Here is a 12,002-nt window from a genome sequence, read left to right as displayed (position 1 = left end):
CCTAGGCCAAATTCGGACCAGCGATATCAAGGTTGAAGTACCTCATTAAAAGGTTCTTTGTTTCCTTTGCCTCTTGTGCATTCGTGATTAAAGACAAGAAGAAAGTGCCAACCGTCTGACTTGGATCCTGAGCCAAAAGTATCCAAGTCAATGAAAACAGTTCCTATTGATGCCATAGCCTCCAAAATGTATTGCCAGTGAGGTAGTACGGCATTTGCATGGACTGTGCTCTAGTCGTTGTTAACCCTAACTATGTGTATTTACAGACAAAATAAAACATATATAGAAAAATATTTCTTCTTTGCTGTACATCTGTGTAGTGTCTACCACAATCACAACAGTGGACTTTAAATGTTATAGTAATACTAAAGATAAATTGTATTTGTACTTGTAATGCATAGTTCAGATGAGGACTTTCTATCTGCAGTGATCAGCATTGTCTTCCATTGTACAAAATAACTGTAACTTACATTACTTAGTGTTCATTATCAGCAATAATAATAGCTTAATTTTATTAACACCTTGTATAACAAATAGGTTAACAATCTTTTAAAATTAATATACAAAATATTCATGAGGACCTGTTTAACCCTGACCCATGGTCACTTCTGGGCTGAAATGCACCAGCACAACAGTAATCCAGGATGGGGGGAAAAGGAAATGTTCGAAACTGATCCTGGAATAATCGATGCTAGTTTTAAGTTAAAAAATACGTTTATGTGTATATATATGTATATACTCCATTACAAACACTGAATTCACAATACATCAGAAGGGTTTGTGTTAAAACAGGTTGGGTTTTTAGGGGAAATTACAGAGCTTTCTTTAGATATGGGATTTTGTTCTTGTTGCCCCTTTTCTTGAAAAACTATAAACAATTACCCAACAAAAAAGCAAATTGTGTTAAGAGCAAATTGACCGAAGGAAGAAACTTTGTTATATAACACGAAGAACCTGTGGTAACCATCCCCAGTATGTGTTGTTTGCTGTGACTTACAGCTTTGCTTAAGCATTTTAAAGATTCTTGCAGGTCTTTTTCAAGCTGCCAACTCTAGCCTAGGAATTATGGTAATGTGCCACTTCTGAGCCCTCGGCAGGATTTGCAACAGAGAAATCACATCAGCCTATGCTGATTAACAATTCCATTCCATCCAGAGATTTATATAAAAAAACTATCTTACATTTTGCTTTTTAATAAGAACGATCGCTATCTCAAATTGAGTCCCAGCAAATTTTAATAAAGGCCCAAGGTTGAGTGGCATTTTGCATGCTGATTTAGCTGTGATTGCTTGCTTTTGATGAGCACCAGCCGGGCATGTATAGCTTTCCTCAGAGCAGGTTTAAAGACCAGTAGTAAGGAAAAGGATAAAAATAAAAACTTCCAACTGAAATTCGAGGTCTTTTCTCTCTATGATTGATTACTGAATAAATACCTACACATATCTCTGCATTCAAGCCACAAGTAATATTCCCTACAGCAAAACAGCTGTTTTAATGGCTTTTAATATACTCCTCTGTCAAAATATGGTAAGTTTGAAGGCTACAATTATTTAAAAAAAATTATAGGATCAATCTATTTATCTATTTATCTTCATGACAACTAGTCAGTTTAATCAGCTGAATATGGACTAGAATAAACCAATGCTTTTATTCTTGCAGTTTGGTATTTATGTGAGGGTCCCTGTTTAGCACATTTTTTGCCATTGTTTTGGATAGCACTGTCAGTGCTCTGAATAATAGTAGCATATAAGTACGATAAGGTTTCAGGTTTCTGTCATTATGCAATAGAGACCATCTCTATCAGCAGGCTATTAAAAAAGAACAAATTGTCAACACATAATCTTTTGTAGCCACTCTCTGCTTGGAGTAAAAAGATGCATTGGCAATATTTATTTGGGGAAAACTGTCTTTTCTGAAGATATGAGGGGGAAAAAGGAGATTGCACAAAACAGTTAAAGTCAAAGCTCAGTGGCAGAAAGAGGGACGGAGAGAGAGAGTGTGTGTGCATGTGTGTGTGTGCGTGCATTATGAAAGTAGCAACGCCATAAAAGTGATCAGGTAAAGCATTCCATTTGTTTTGATTCAGCTTTTATGGTTCTTCTTTTTCATCCCTCTCAATAAATTGCATTTCAACTTCTCTCATTAAAATAGTAACCCTTTCGGGCTCCAACTTGGGGAACAACAGAGGCAAGAAACCCTTTCATATAGGAACCATCCATCATCATTAGAAATAATGATCCTCCCACACAGTAACTAGTGCAACGTACGTGAAGGAGTAACTAATTCCCACCCAGTTTCCTTTGCCTCTTTCTCTTTGAGGGATTGCAAATGATAATTTAAAGAAACAGTATGTGAAAGACGCCTTCAGTCACGGGAAAGCTATTTCCATCTTGTAAACTGGGAAATCGGGGTAGGTGAGACAGAGAGGATCCCATATGATCTCAGCAGAGACATCATCCTGTTCTCCAGCTTTATGTCCCATAGCACATGCAGGGAACCATTTTTACAAAACTATTCTTGCTTCTTAGGGGGCAACGGAAGAAAAGAAATAAAAGTAATGGCCACTCCCAAGAGAGGTAATTCCCAACAAACTCTGCTGAGCCCACCTGATGCACTGCTGCTTCCCCTTTGTTAGGTGGATCTCACTCAGCAATTAAAGACTAAATGGAATGAACTGGCCGTGAGAGCTGAGCTGCTTGGAGTTGGACTCAAAGCTAAGACTTGTCTGAGGTCTCAAATCACTTAAGCAAATACTTAAGCCCAGTGCTTAAGACCAAGCATATACTGAAGCCCACAAGTCATTTTAAGTGAATAAGCATACATTCGGGTCAATATTTATTCCATATGATCAGGACCCTGCATTAAGGCACCTCTGTAGACTCTCTCCATGGTTTGTGAACACAAAAGCATGTCCTGAAGGGGGATTCTGGTATTAGATCAGACTGGAAACTCACTGGTAGTGCTGGCCTCTTCATCAGGAGGCTTCATGGAAGCTACTTGAAGGGCCTTGCTAACAACACCTGACAGAAAAGACTTGGGAGAATTTCAGTGCCCATAAAAATCACAATCCCTAAGCCCCCCCTTCCATCTTCTAACCCTAGAGGTGCCTCAGCTTGTCGGGTGCCATCTAGTCTGGCTTGGCCAGCCCCGCTGTGATCTGGTACAGCAAGGCAGAGTGGCACCAGAGTCCCCTGGGGGGCCCAATCCTGGAGGTATGCTGGGAACATAGCTACCTCTTGCTCGCAGGATCACACCCTTCAAGAATGCAGTCATAGTTGCTTTCTTCTTTTAAATGCAGCTGGTGGAGGAGGAGGCAGCAGTGTCAGTGCTCTCCGCTCCTGTAATAAACTCAGGATTAAAGCAATCACCCAGGAAGCAGGACAGTGGGCTCTGGGCCCTCCTCAGCCCCAGGGCTTCAGAGTTGTCATTTCCCATGAAACCATCCTAAATCCCAAGGTAAGTGTGAGATGAAGGGCATGGGGAGGAGAGGAGAAAGCATTCATTTCCTCATTCCAGCTATGTTGATGAGAGAGAGGAATGAAAGAGCAATAGTACCCCAAGATGACTTTCAAGGAGAGCATGGGCCCATTCCCTAATGATTAAAAAAAGGATTGTCTTAAGTTTCGGGTTTCACTTTTTTTACTGCATGGGTATTTTGCACTGTAGACCGAGATCTGAAGGATAGAGAGGATATAAATGTGCAGAAGACTTTTACTCATTAAATGCCTGCCTGACTCACTCCCAAAATTGCTACTGCCCCTTCACAAATCTAAGTCTCATACTCCATCTAGATATACAGACATCAGATTGAAGAGAAAAGGGGAAATACCCCTGAACACCAGCATCCCTTTCTCCTCACAAAGGGTCATAGGAATCTCTTTGTCTTTCCTGTGCAGTCCCACAGTTTGACCAAGGAATGCAGAAATGCTTTCTCCACCCAGTGTCACCTGCAGTCTTGTGGTTGGTGTCCTCCCATGGCAATTGGGAAATGTAGGTTGGAACCTCCCAGACAGAGGCAAACTGACAACTCACCTTGCTTTTATTGGCCAAGTGGTTTTGATCACTGGACTACAACAGAAATGGTGAGAGACTCCTCCTTTTCCTTTGGTGACTGCATTTTTTCATGGGAGCAAAACAAAGCTGGCTTTGCTCTAGCCCTTTGAAGACCTGCTCAGGACAAGCCTGGGGCTCACTTGTCCCAACCATACTTTCCTGAAGCACTGCTTCACACACTGCAACTTTGTGTTTTCTTTCCTGACCACTTACTGCTGCAGGGGGCCCTGGGGTGAGTTTTCTAAGGCGTTAAATGCTTCTCACACATTAATCTGAGGTCCCAGCTGAGTATGGGCTCCATCCTGAGCATGTGTGCCCAGGCATGAGTTGTCCCATTTGGAATAAACATCGAGTGCCCTGTTTAACCTCCTGTGTTTAGACCTTCTTCAAGTGACAAAACTTTCTCAGCTGTTGAATCAGCCAGGATTGTCTACTTTCTTCTCTAGGTGACCCATTCAAAAAAGTCAACAGGGCTAAAACCAACCACAGTAAGAGCACGGCTGCTTCTAGCAAGGTGATGCCTCAGCCCATGTGTATGACCTCAACAAGCTCCGACAACTGCTATGAATGTAATGCCTCCTATCCTGGTCTGGATCAGGCCTTAAGGACAGAGTTGAAACTTCAATAAAGATTTTTATAGAGGAAGGAGGGATAACATACCACAACAGAGATGCCATTTCAAAAAATTTAATGACTTAAGGCAGATACTCAGAAACCATAGAGATGACTGTGGGATGGCCTGGATCCTCAAAATACTCTGCACCCTGCCACAGACTCAGCTGGGCAATTCAAGATGTACTTCCTATATGGCATAGAATCATAGAATCATAGAATCACCAGGTTGGAAGAGACCCACCGGATCATCGAGTCCAACCATATAACCAGGTTCAGTGGGACCACTCCTGCTTGTAAAGAGTGGATTTAAATGCACAGCTGGATGAAAGCCAGAAAACTCAAAACTTTGCCTAATTTAGCTTAAAAATACATAATAGGGTATAATGGCTGGCATCAGAGGCAGTGGAAAAATGAAACTTATTATCTGCTGGTGCTTTTTACAATAATAATAACAGCTTGTGACTTGTCCCAAATGTTTACTTAGGGTATAAAAGTGTCCTGAAATGCAAGTAAATAAGTAGGTGAGAAGTGAATTTGTATAGTTTTCTTCATTTGAGGGGAAAATACCTTTCTGATATCAAAATATCACTCTGTTTTAATGCTGTAATGTGCCATGGGAGAATAAGCTACCACTTTCCATTTCTTGTCTTTTGAAGTTAATTTCCAATCCTAACAGTAAATCAGAGTTGTGTAATCTTGCTGATACATTACAGGGCAAAGAAAATTTAATTTTTAATAAGATCTTTACTTAAAAAAAAAAACACACTTGCAAAAATGAAGAAAGCTATGTTCAATCAAAACTGGGGCTTTGGCATGTGATGGCTAAGTTTAGAATGAAAAGTAACATCAAAGAGATGTCTTTTAGTTTAATTTCAAGTAGCACATGCCACCTCGGAAGGGATAAATTCTGGAACATTTCTGTAAAATCTAGAAAATGCTGCTTAAGCCTAAGGAAATCTAAATAATAAGCAAAATATAACACTCACTAGTGAGAGAACACAAGGACATAAATCTCTGTGTGTGGTTTTCAAGAAGAGTAGCACATATACATATGAGTAATAGTCATAAGATTATGTCCAATGTATGCAGTTGAAGGATACGGTCTGAAAATCACTACATGTGTCTCTCCTGCTGCCTGACTTTCTGTGGTAATACTTGAATAGACTCCCAGAAATCTATTTTGTATTTGGACATTACCTTCTGCCACATAACTTATAGATCGTTTAAACATCTTTTGAGCTGTAGGGTGAGAAAATACATAGGGTCATCCAGCAACTGGTAAAACGCGCACAAGAAATGATTCCTCAGCTGTGAAAAGCATGCAAAATTTCTAGACCCAAACAGCTCACCCTACACTGATGGCCACTCATGCGTTTTCTGTAGGATCTGGCCTGTATACTTAGTGAAATACATAGGTCCTAGCTGCAAAAAGAGCATGAGGAGAGATTCAACTAGAGAATTCCTCAAATCCATTCAGGAGAGTTGATGGGCCTGAAAACAAATGGGGATAGTGAATGCCGTTTTACACACAACAAATGTGACATCATGCCTACTTCCCAAGAGCTAATTAAGGTCAGCAATCAGCTTTCATGGACGTTAGTTCTGACTCAAAACACTTTCCAAGAGAAAAAACCACCAAGCCCACTTCCCTTCAGTGTGACAAGTATTTTTATGACAACATTTTCACAGTAGCATGAACTTCTTCCTGTCATTTTTCAGGCTGAAGAAAGCAGCAGCCCTCAGGCAGGAACCCATGCAAAGTCACACACCATCCTAAAGCATCGAGGCCGTGATTCAAAAAAAGCCTGTTTCAAGCAGCAGTTGGAATTTGTACCCGTTTGACTTCAATACTTTCTTTTACTGGAAAATCTGCCTCATGTCAAGCTGAGTAGCAGTGTCAGAGAGATGCTGAAGAGTCTTCTCTGGAAGAATTATCCCCTAAGCAGATAAAAACTAATGTCTGTGACAAACAACAACCTTTTGTCAAATCAGCACATTCTAAAGACCACATTTTTTCTCAGACTAGGCCACAGTTCCTATTTGTGCTTTCACACCATTGCTTTGAGGCCTGATAAGATGCTATCAATGGGCCCTCTAAGTACTCAAGAACCACTTTAAGGGGAATCACTGGGGCAATTACCATAAGCAGTGAAAGATATGGTATTTATTGATGGGAGATTAATATTGGCCACAATGCAATTGATTTTTTTCCCCGCAGCTTTATTTTCAAGTTCTTACAGCATTTTGTGGCCTGCTGTGGTCTTTCAGGTTTCTTTCTTGTTTAGATATGAATTTATTTTTAGCTATCATTCTAATTGGCTGGAGTTCTTCCAAGAGTCTCCAATTTACTCTTAGCATCTTTGATATAAATTACCCTAATTTAATAAGAGGAATGATGAGTTGAAGAAGCTGATAATCAGGATCTTTGTGTCATCAGGTTTTGACATAAACATCCTAGGTGTTGTAGGGCAGATATTTTCCATCTAAGGCTAGTGCTTCTGAAATTACCTCAAAGCTAAGAGCTAGATTGAATGAAAGGACTTAGATGTTTACAAGCTAAGTGCTGTAATGCCTGTATTTTAGGTGCTTCAGACTGAGAAAGACATCCAAAACCTGGAGTTTGGCTACTCAGGCCTTTCTGGGGTGGTGAAACACTTCTGGCTGAAAACAGATCAGCTGCAAAACCTGACTTTCTGAGCAGTTTTAAGCTGTCTTGTAGAAACGCCGAGCATGATGTAGAACATAAGGAAGCAGGACGAAGGGAAGACACAATTTTCCAACAAATTTCTTCATGTAAGTTCTTTCAAAGACTACAAGAAATCAAAGCAAATGGGTAGGTGCACATGGAGCTGAGAACAATGTTAGGTAGTTGCCAAGTAGCTGGAGCAATTGCCCATAAGTTGGGCCAAGAGCTTTGTCCTTACTTAACTAGGGAGGCTGCTGCGTGTCACTCCTTCCTCAGGCCCATGTGAGGTGATGTCCCACAAGGGATGCTGGAGGGCCACTTGGACCTGTTCTTGGACCTGATGAGTGCCAGAGATCACCTGACAGTGTTGAGCAATGAGTAGGCACTGGAGATCTAGGCTTCATATATATGCACCTGCACTGGCACTTAGGCAACCGCGTCCTTTGTTCTTACTAAAGCTTTGGAAAGGCTGCTTTTACATGCTCCTGGGCAACCATAAATCAAAATCAAGTAGATCTTCAAGGATGAAATTCCGGAAGGGAAATTACTAAAATGCAGTGATTTTTAGTGACTTTGCTTTTAAACTTCCATGCCAAGAAGACGACCTGTTTTTCACTCCATGGTGCTCAACATATCTAAAAATAGGAGATCCTGGGTTGCCTTTAGTCAAAAACAAGACACGCCCAAACCTTTTTTTTAAATTAGACCTAGAGAGTAGACCTTTAGATACTAAAACCAAAAGCCAAAATATTTTTTATTGAATAATTTGAAAAAAGTCCTGGGTTTTTTTGGTGTTTTAGCACCTTTTAACTCTGCTGTCTAACAAACATTGAGGGGAAAATAAATCTTGTTAAAGACTCCTTCTAACAGAAAAACCCATTAGTTTTGAGAGCTTCAGTAAAATAAAGGAAGATATGTTTTAACCTTAGAAAAATGTTTTTTAAAACACAAATCTTCAATTTCTCTTAAAATCAAAAGAAGTATTTTCAGACTCACTTTAGAATTAAGTAGAATCAAAACCAGGCAAAAGTCAATTTTTTTTTCTTTTTATTTTTTGTTTTGCCTTCTCTTTTTTTCTCTTTTTATTTTTTTCTGCCTTTAAATGTTTCTTCAGTTCTGCTTATTTTTGAAAAACACAAAACTTTCTATTGCCTGCCAAAAAGCCCCTTGTGGCAAGAACAATGCCTTTGCTGGCCAACATGTGGACATATAACTTCTCAACCTTGCATTCCTTCCACATACAAAATTCCCACTGATTTCAGTGGGAGTTCTGCACAAAAGGATGAAGTCTTTGGGTTAATGCAAGACTATGAAAAGGGAGAAAGTGCTTACTGTACTGAGAATATACATCTGAATTGGTTTTATCACAGCTGGCAGAGCAGTAAAAGAAACAGCTCTTGTGGTTAGAGTGACGTTGTTCATTCCTAGCCTAGAATTTGGAAGGAGTTATTATTTAATAAAGTTTAATTTGATGAAGAGAATATTTTTAACGCCCTAAACTGCACTCTATGAAGATGACTGATAGGCCCAGCCCACTCACAGAAAGAAATGCAATTAATTGGTTTAATGAACTCACCACATTAATTAGCTAATGTCTGTGCAGTTTCAGAATGCAATTGAATGGGCAAATCCTGGAGAAGTTGTACTCGGGACTAATTCCCCCCAAGGTCCCTTTGCTTCTCTTCAGTTGTAAAAAACAGTTGCTAAAATAGCCATGGAGGAAAGACATAATGCCCCAGTTGCCTGCAGAGGTCAGAGCAGAAGCCTGTTCCATCCCAGTTTTCTCAGAGCATCCAGTCCCATAAGGAAGAAAGAAGGTGAGAGAGACCAATGGCAGAAAAATAGGTATTTCTTGTCCATACAATAAACATCAATTTTCTGTGTGTTGCAGACCATGGTACGTGTGAGAGCACTGGAATGTAAGAGCCCAAATGTGGCTTTTCCAAACACCTGGTTTCCCCTTGGTCTGCTTCTACCAGAACACATCAAGGTACACATGCCAGTGCATGAAATTGCACAATGTGACTCAGCGTGGCCAGCAGTGTCCACCCAGATATCAACATGTGCTCAGCTCTGGATTTCAGGACAGGGTCCTTTCACAGATGCACTCAGAGCTACACAGCATGGACATCAGCTCAGTCTCAGCTCTGGCCCTCTGCAGAGTGGACGGGGCTGGATGATAAGCATCCCATGGCTCCACAACCTGCACCTTCCCATGGTGGGAAAGGTAGGCTGAAAACAAGTGCAAGATTAGAATTAAATGAGTGTCCACAATGAGCAGAGAGGTAGATTTAACAGCCCTACCTTTTTCCAGCCAGCTCCTGTCTCAGCCCTGAAATACAGGAGCTGGGGATGGTAAAGAAAAACACTGGCTAAAATGTCACTGACATTTATGACCAGCTGCGACAAGGGCTATGTTAGCTAACATCTGCAGGTTGTTTAGAGGTCATCTGATAAGCAGGTGCCATAAAACATATTTTAGTTCACTTCCTTTTCTAATCTCTATGGTGCAAAGTATATTTAGAACAGGGAAACCCCACAGAAGCAGGACACTAATAAGTGACACAACTCTGCGACTTCTCGATATCCTACAATATTATCAGATGATCAAAGAGAAAGCCGCGAGCAAGGAGATGGAAGTACTGCTCATTCACCTCATTTGGCTGCCTCGTAGTGGGAGTTTTGCTTGTGTGAAGACTGACGGATCAAGGGGAAGAAGAAAAAAAACAGACACGCTCAGTGTTAAAGGGAAGCCTGTTTATGCCTATAAGTAAGAAAGCTTGCTCAAGAATAAGTTAACTCTTGCTAGAGGATTATACCTGTAATGCTGGCAATTCTGGCCTCTGCATGAGCTGTAATATCTACTTGCATTACCTCACAGGGTGTTATGGGCCTTAATTAATTAATGTTTGTAAAGCACTTTGAAATCCTTGGATGAAAGGCACTATAGAAGTGCAAAGCAGTTATTAATATTAATATTGCATAAGTGGCTTGGCTCCCCTCGCACCGCAGAGCACACTAACTTCTGCAAGGGCTGCAGCCCTGAATCAGCAATCTTCATACCACCAGGCAGGAGCCTCCCTTCTGCCTCCTCCTCTGATCTCTTTCTTTAGGTCTTCTACAGCCTCTTCTCCATAAATCCCAAAAAGGCCTCATGTCTTCTCTCACACAAGCACTACAAGCACACAGAAGCAGTACAAGCAGTGAGAACAGAACTTTTCAGCCCATCGCTCCAGTGCTTTTCAGGGTAGGAGGCTGCAGGCTGAGCAGACCTTGAAACAATCAAAATCTCAGCATTTGGAAGGTGAGTCTTCATGGTTCTGTTTTTCCCCTTGAATGCAAAACTTCCAAAGTCCCACTTCTGCAATACAGAGTAGAACTTGGTCAAACTTTGATGTATTTTGTAATGTTTAATATAAAATTAAAATCACTTTCAATTTTAGTCATAAACTGAGAACATGCAAGTCCCTCAGCAATGCTGGTGCCACTCCAGATTGTTTCAGGTTTTCAAAGGAAAAAAAAAGTATTAAAATATAAGGTTCTTTCCAAATGGTTTCTTTTTCTGGTCAAAATTTCCCACCCAAAAGCCATAAGCCATAAGTGGAAATTGAGAGTCCTCCACCTCTCACAGGAAATATTAATGCATTGGAAGAATTAATCCATATAATAAATTACATGCGTGTTTTTCTTAGTTAGATTCTTGTTTGGTGAGTAGAAAGGCTGCACTGGTGAATAACAACTACACAGGAAATTGAAAAGCAGGTAATTGTCACTTTACATACAAAGCCCGTGAAACAATCTCAAAATGAGTCAATTCAAAGATGACGGAGTAGCTCTAGAATGAATTTGGTCACTATAAATTCTGTTTAATTTGTCTTGAAATATTACCTCTCTTATAAACTCTGAAGAATAGTGATAGTGAAACAGCAATAAATAATAACGATAATATCAAACATACTGTAAAGAACCCTACTCATGTTAACACATGCAGCTCTGGGAGAGCATTTTTAACTTAGATGTGCAGATAAAAACATACCAGTGTGAACAATTTAAATAAATAAGAAAAGGTCTATTTCTTATTAATTACAGAAACCCAGACATTTGGGCACTAGAATTGAGTAGTTCTCCCAGTGATGCACTAACCAGATCACAATCCAGTTCCCTCTTGCAGTAGCTGTACTGGCTGCGTATAACATTAGCACTAGTTTGAACTTGTTTATGTCAGTGAAGTAACATATTAGTTAAAAACAAATCGGGCTTACGCACTTCAGCAAAACTCCTATTGACTTTGAAGGAAGTTTTATCTGCATACGGAAGGCAAGCTCAACTCAGAAGTGAAAACAATACCCTGCCAGTTCCACGTATCAGCCTTCACAAAGGAGGCAGGGAGAGCTTCCCAAGCTCCTTACCACAAAGAGTATAACATTTGCAGAGATTAGGAACTGCTGAAGGCAGCTTCAAATCTCGGTTTGTTACACGCTTTTCTCTAGTCTTGCTGTAAGGCAAAAGAAAGGTGCTTCATTACACCAAGCGCACTTGCTGGAGCAGAGGAAATGGTGCGTAGGATGTTTTACCAAAAGGAAAGCAAGTTGGTCCAGCCACGAAGGAAGCGTTATTGCCTGGTGAGCACAGCCTAGCCCAGGAGCCA

This window comes from Phaenicophaeus curvirostris, chromosome 1 (genome assembly GCF_032191515.1).
Source record: "Phaenicophaeus curvirostris isolate KB17595 chromosome 1, BPBGC_Pcur_1.0, whole genome shotgun sequence".
Lineage (NCBI taxonomy): Eukaryota > Metazoa > Chordata > Aves > Cuculiformes > Cuculidae > Phaenicophaeus > Phaenicophaeus curvirostris.
This window is presented reverse-complemented; position numbering follows the sequence as displayed.